The sequence below is a fragment of the Styela clava genome, chromosome 6 (assembly GCF_964204865.1).
Source record: "Styela clava chromosome 6, kaStyClav1.hap1.2, whole genome shotgun sequence".
Lineage (NCBI taxonomy): Eukaryota > Metazoa > Chordata > Ascidiacea > Stolidobranchia > Styelidae > Styela > Styela clava.
The window spans coordinates 21541161-21548619 of record NC_135255.1 but is presented as its reverse complement, the minus strand read 5'-3'; the positions used below and the strand labels follow the sequence as shown (position 1 = coordinate 21548619).

Below are 7459 nucleotides of genomic sequence, written 5' to 3'. Positions count from 1 at the left end.
AAGACTAGCCAAGAGTTTCGGGAGCCCCAAAAGCATACTTCGGGAGCCCCAAAAAATCATCAAAAAACATTGTGACCTAAGGCACCGGCATATGGCCAAGGAGAAGACTGCTGAAATCCATCAGTCAAGAATTAGAAGGCGCATGACCAAATTGGTACTGCTGAAAAATCAGTAATCAACAAATTTGGGAATTAACTTTATGTACAACTTTGGCCATGCCCATTTCATTCTGTACACGCACATTCAAATATTAATTTTGCATCTTTTTAATATGCCATTTGCATATTTCTGTTTGTGACACACTCTTACAAATTTTAATTTTGCAGATTTTTAATGTGGAATATTTATCTTGGAGACTTGAGCCTATTAATTCTAATTTTGCATCTTTTTAATATGCCATTTTTGCATATTTTTTTTTGTGACATGTGTACACGCCTATACATTTCAATTTCGTAAATTTTCAATGTGCCATTTTGGCATATTTCTCTTTAAGACATGAACCTATATACTCCGATTTCATATATTTTTAATATGCCATTTTTGCATATTTTTCTTTGTGGCATGCTTATAAATTTCAATTTCAGATATTTTCAATATGCTATTTCTTCAGATTTCTGTTGTGACACGCGCCTATAATTGTCAATTTCGCATATTTTTGATATGCAGTTCTCGCATATTTCCCTTCGTAACAGGAACCTATAAATAAGCTAGCATCCTTTTTACCAATTTTTATTGCATCACAAATTTAACAATAAAATAAACAAACTGAATGAATGAAAGTGCCTTCTGCTTTGTGTTGGAAGAGCTGGTTGATTCGAAACGAAGGAACTGTAAACACCTCACAAATTCGCTGTAACCAGATTAATGACTTGATTTACTTCACACCTTCACCTAGTAATTAAAAAATAAAAGTTGGGTGTAAAATTGCATATTCGAATATTGGATTAATAGAATAGGTTTATTTGGTCTCAACTATATAGGGCTATTCCACAGTTTCCCATTAGAAATTGCTCATTGGTTCAGATCTTGACTGGCATTGCATTATCATATTTCATTGCCAGTCAAGATCTGAATCAACGAACGAAAATGACCATATAAGCTACAAGCATTGAGCAAAATCAGAAAACCTAGTTAGTGAACATCACAAAGTATGGGGATCTATGGTAATGTATTACGGCTACGATAAGGACCAATTTTGGCACAGAAAATGGTTCCATATATCAGGTGGATGGTACTTCCACCAGTATCTGTACCAAATTACATTCATAAACTCTACTCGTATTTCTCAAGCTAGAGCAAGTAGCTGACTGAAGTAGGGTACGTTACCCACCTGATTTTCACAACTTTATTCTCTTTATGCCCTACTTGGTTCGTGTTATCCGCTTCCAAGTTGATTGATGACCACCATCAATACTGTAAAAATCCACTACAACGCGCAGAATGAAGAATTTCCAGCAATTATCTTACATATTGCACCTCCGGCATGGCAAATCCCATGCACTCACTGCATGCAAACCGGAAAAACGCACTTTCCAAGATGGCCGCCGCGCCTTTCAATTCGGCACAAAATCGCAAGCGTCCAGCGCCGCCAATGCGCTCTCCAGTTTATACACCTCAGTGGAGGCAACGCTCAGACAATGGACGCCATCTTGTGCCTATTGTTCTCGGCCATATAACACGGCGCCTTATGGGAAGTTCTCACACATTTACAGAAACATACCTATTATTTTCATTAATATTTTAGATAGAAAGATTTTGAAGGTCGCGTTTTGAAGTAGAAGCTTAGGCGAACATGGTGATATACTTTCATGTTTGCCAAATTGCATTTATAGTACATTAAATTGTCTTTAAATACAAGTATGCCGGTTTCGAGTTGCTTCCGAAGTAAGTTGGCCATTCTCATCGTCATAATTGACCATTTGACAATGGCACTCTTTGTGATGTCACAGATGGACAGTTGTATTTATTCGTCGAAATTACCTCGGGACTCAAATTCGCTGCAATGGCCGTTTCTATTTTCGGGTCAACATTTTCTCGCCTGCTCAGCTCCGAGCTGCGCTAGAAGACCAAATGACATTGTATTGTTGCGGTGGCATTTTACTCTGTCAAATTGGCGTATCACTATAAAAGTTTCCAAAAAGATGACCAAAAATGGTTCTACGTTGTGTTTGTGGCCAAATTTAACGCATTAGATAGTTTTTTATTTTGAATTGCGTTATATATTTAGGTAGCATATAGCTTAAAGTTCAAAATTCAGCCTTCGACTTTATTCTAGCCCTTATAACAGCTGACTTATTGGATTCGGTACAACAACACGACGAAAATTTCCCATAAGACTCCATTGTTATGGAGCATTTGTGCATTTGCAATGCCATAGTTTGTCTCAAACGTAGATTTCATAAACTTATAAATGCAAAACATCAATAGGAAGTCGAAACCCGGTATTAGAAATCAGGGTAGGAGGCCGACGTCTGTTGTATGGAATTATTTCTGTACGCCACTGATGGAAAATGGCACGTTTTACACTGTGTGCTCTGTTTGCAAGGAAAAATTTGTGTATCAAAACACTACCGGAAACTTGCTAATCCATTTACGGAGGAAGCATACGTTTGTGACCGTCACTTTCAAGCCTTATCCGGCCTAAGGACGTGAACGATAGGCCTTCATGTAAGGACACCTTTGCTCCCCAAAACACTGTCAATACCGGTATCTTCATGTTTTTTGATTTTCGTCCGCTAACGCTCTGAATTTCTGTTAGTTCTGTCTGTCTGTAGTTGTTGGATAATCATAGTCAGATAATGGAGTTTATTCAATAAGTCCTCTTGCAGGTCTTGTGATGAGGTTAACCTGATGTTCTTTTTCAATTTCAGAACTTCTTCGATTCAGCAGAGCAGCTTGACTGCCTATTTCAAGCCAATAACTAAGGGTCAGTGTGAGGCAATAGATAGATTGATTGGTAAGTATAATGAGCCTTCGAACTATCGACCTATCTCCATCCTACCCTCTATTGCCAATATCTTAGAAAAATTATTACATCGGAGAATGCTCAATTTTTGTACAAAATTCAGCCTAATCAACAAATGTCAATTTGGATTTCAAACCAACAATTCCATTAGTCATGCTATCTTAGAATTAACATCATTTATTTACGATAAGCTCGACAAAGGCGAATTAGTCTGCTGTATTTTTCTTGATTTGAAAAAGGCCTTCGACACTGTAAACCATAGTATTCTTTCCCAAAAACTAAGACACTATGGCTTTCGCGGTACTGCAGATAATTTAATAAGTGATTACCTTTATGGTCGTTTTCAATATGTGGAGGTCGACTCTCACAAATCTAAGATGTTGCCCGTGCATTATGGAATTCCGCAAGGAAGTGTTTTAGGACCATTGGGTTTCTTAATTTTTATAAATGATCTGTCCAAGTGCTCTAACTTCTTGAGCAAATTGTTCGCCGATGACGCTTGCCTGCTCCTCAGTGCGAAAGACTTGTGTACGCTCCAAGAGAAGGTGAACACTGAATTAAATAAAGTATATGATTGGATGACTTGCAACAAACTAACAGTGAATATACAAAAATCCAAATTCATGTTGTTCAGCCGAAAACCCCTTGCTAAACACACTAACTTCTCAATCAAAATGAAGGGTATCACACTAGAAATTACCCAGTTCCATAAATACCTTGGCCTTGTTATTGACAATCAATTAAAATGGAACCTTCATACCACAGAAATGCACAAAAAGCTATCATGATCAGTCGGGATTCTAGGGAAGTTAAGGCACTTATATTTCCATATACGTAAATGCCGAATCATTGTGATTATTTGTTAGATTATAGTGATAATGGTTCTAATAGTTTAAAATACCTAAATTCAAATAGTGGTTGTGATTGCAGCAACATTGAAGTAACTGATCTGAAAGATATCCAAACTAATTCGGGCTTGACAATTATCCACACTAATATTCGGTCGATTAGAAAAAATACTGATCAACTAACTACGCTATTTCCTAATCTATCTCCCTCCCCCCATATAATAGCAGTGAGCGAAATCAAATTATATAGTGATTATTTTGATAATATAAGCATCGACGGTTATAGATTCGTACACACACCGTCTGCCTCCAAGGCAGGCGGAGTGGGCGCTTTTATCAGAAATGATATCAAATTTACAAAGTCGATGAATATCATTTAAATTATATTAACTGTGAAGATATATGGCTCGATATAGACTTGGAAAACATATCCAATAAGTTGACCATCGGCATTATATATAAACACCCAAGAAACGATATTCCTGCTTTCACAAACATATTCGAAAACTGCCTCACCAAATTGACAAAAAAAACATTTTATAATAGTGGGAGATCTCAACATAAAACTACTTGCAACAAGACCTTGTCCCCAAATCACCAATTATATTAATATGCTTGTTGCTCACAACACTATTTCTCTTATTACAAAGCCTACAAGGGTTACCAGAACCTCAAGGACACTCATAGATCATATATATACCAACATGACTCACCTAAAATTAGATCCTTATGTTATATTATCCAACATCACTGATCACTTTCCTTTAATGTGCTGTGTTAATGGCATCAAACCATCAACCAACAATGAGCTTGTCATGATAAGGGATATGTCTGCATTTTCCATTGATGCATTTCGGTCAGATACACACGACTTAATTAATAATCACTTTGCTGCGTTGGACTTGAATTCTCAAAATTTTGACACATTATTTGAAGAATTCACAAATTCTTTTGTTGCTCTGTTTAATCCACCGCCATGCACCATTTAGACCGTTGTCGCGTCGTGAAAAAAAAAATAAAACCCAAGGATTTCCAAAGGAATACTTATTAGTATTCGCCACAGGCGTAAGATGTTCGAATCCCACTACCTGAAGGGCAATCGTTCTCAATGCTCATTTTTTAAAAAGTATCGTAACTTACTGACTCATACAATTGACAATGCAAAGCAATTGTATTATCAAAACCTGATCGCTCAAAGCAAAGGCAACCCAAAGTCTACATGGCGAATCGTTAATCAGATTACCTCCAGAAAGAATAAATTGAGGCATAATGTTGATGAAATTCATCTTGATAACGGCTGCATCATTAGGGATAGTCATTTCATAGTACAAGAATTCAATAAGTACTTTTCAACTGTTGGATCCAGCCTCTCTGGTAAATTCTCTAATGATATGGTCGGTTTTAAAATGTATCTTGACAAACGAATAAATCAATCCATATTTCTGAGTCCAGCTACAGTAATCGAATTGGCGACTGAAATTTCGAGTCTTAAGGCGGGCAAGGCAGTGGGGGTAGACAACATTCCCTGTCATTTCCTCAAGTATGCTGTGGACATCATATCTCCATGTCTAACAGAGTTTTTCAATAGTTCCCTTCAATTTGGCATATTTCCATCTTCACTGAAGATAGCCAGAGTGGTTCCGATCTTTAAATCTGGCAATAAAAAACAGTTGTCAAACTATAGACCTATATCTATTCTATCTTCTATTGATAAAATATTTGAGCGTTTAATCCATAAAAGGCTAATGGATTAGTCAAAGGCTAACACTGAAATAAATAAAGTAGCTAATTGGATGAAACTTAACAAACTAACTCTTAATGTTAACAAATCTAAGACCATGCTAATATCACCAATAAAACGAAACACCAAGGTTACTTTAAAACTTGAAATTGAGGGCACTGTTCTTGAGAATGTCAATTATTACAAATATTTAGGCATCCACCTTGACAGTAAAATGCAATGGGATATTCAAATATCCAACATTGTTGTTAAATTATCCAAGTCTATAGGGATGCTTTATAGACTTAAACGGTATGCTTCAATGTCAACATTACGCTTAGTTTATTACGCCTTGTGTCAGTCCCATATTCAATATGGCATCGTAGCTTGAGGATCAGCTAACAAAACTTCATTACATCGCATTGAAAAATGCAAAACAGGGCAATTCGTGCACTTACTAATGCCGGACCTCGATCAAAATTAGACTCTCATTATCATAAAATGCAAATAATTAAAATGGCAGATATCTATAAAATTGAAGTACTAAAAATTATGCATCAGCAGCAGAATAATGAACTGCCTATTGCATTCACTAATTATTTTTTTAAACAAAGAGCTATACATTCATATGCAACTCGATCCGCTACCTACAGCTCTTATTATGTAACCCGTTATTCTTCTAATCTTACACAAAACACTATAAAATTTGTGGGTGTGAAACTATGGAATACGCTTCCTGATTCTATTCGTTCTAAAAATTATTATCCATTTAAACAAGAATTAAAACATCTTTACCTTGATGCTTATATCTGTCAGTAATTTGGCCTTTGTTAGGACTATCTGTTTCAGATTTATGAAAAGATGAATACTGCAAAACACCTATATTGTCTTCATTTGTTTCTTTTAGCACTGTTTCCAAAATATATAAACAATGCTGCAATGCGAACGGCATTGTCAATATCACTATTCGTTGATGGTATAATTTTGAATATCCTGAGCATTCGGTTATTTCTTTGCTGTAGCACTTCAACTCGGTACCGGTATATATAAATCTTATACCTAAAACAAAAGCATATTTGATGATTAATTTCCTTCATTATGTATTAATAATTATCAATTATTCTTTATTACTCTGTTTCTAAAACTTCGAAATGGTTTTTTCTCTCGCCCGAATATTATTGATGTACCCAAAAGCAGTTGTTGGGAATTCCCCTTCTGTTATCTGAAATTTGCAGCGTCATGTTGTTTTCTCTGCGCTCATCTGAGCATTACGTTAATAAGCTAAACTGACTGTAACTATATAATCAGTAATTACTACAGTTAGTTACTATAATCAGTAATCTCTTGAGTCTTGACTCTCTCGATTTTATTTTGCTAAATTGTATTCCCATTTTTGTTAAAGAATAATTAGTTTATTTTATTCGACGTTATCTGCTGTTGAACTCAGCAAACACGGTGTCGCTGACACGATGACTCTGGTAGTATTTTGCGGCCTTTTGTGTGCCTTTCTATTTCAATTGATCTTTTTGTTAGCATTTTTTTTTCTTATTACTTGTGTCGCTACAATATTTCATGCACGACGGAAATAAAATATCTGAGTACAGTACAAAACTTTGCGAACTGTCTACTTTCCCCTCTTTCAATCGCATATGCCATAGTTGCATGGGGCGCCGCTACCAAAACAAGCTTGCATAAATTAGAGACTTCACAGAATAGGGCTATTAGAATTCTTTCTAGGGCTCCCATTCGTTCTAACTTAAACACTCTATACCATAAGACCGGGATTCTTGAATTGTCTGATATTTATAAACTAGAGATTTCAAAACGTATGCATCTATTCCACAATGATCAATTGCAATCAGCCTTTTCCGACTATTTCGTCTCGCTTAGTAACACGCATGAGCATAATACTCGCTCTTCGAACAA

General features: G+C 36.0%; 2 long non-coding RNA genes across 2 annotated transcripts; both read right to left on the bottom strand.

The window, feature by feature from the left end:
* Window positions 1–713: 713 nt before the first annotated feature.
* On the bottom strand, window positions 714–2587 carry LOC120332979 (uncharacterized). The gene is made up of 2 exons (XR_005568184.2): window positions 1331–2587; window positions 714–891 (listed from the first exon to the last, which is right to left on the bottom strand). It is a non-coding gene; the product is annotated as an uncharacterized LOC120332979 (long non-coding RNA).
* A 98-nt stretch (window positions 2588–2685) lies between these two features.
* LOC144424627 (uncharacterized) lies at window positions 2686–7014 on the bottom strand. The gene is made up of 3 exons (XR_013476852.1): window positions 6329–7014; window positions 4527–5466; window positions 2686–3517 (listed from the first exon to the last, which is right to left on the bottom strand). It is a non-coding gene; the product is annotated as an uncharacterized LOC144424627 (long non-coding RNA).
* Between the last annotated feature and the right edge of the window lie 445 nt (window positions 7015–7459).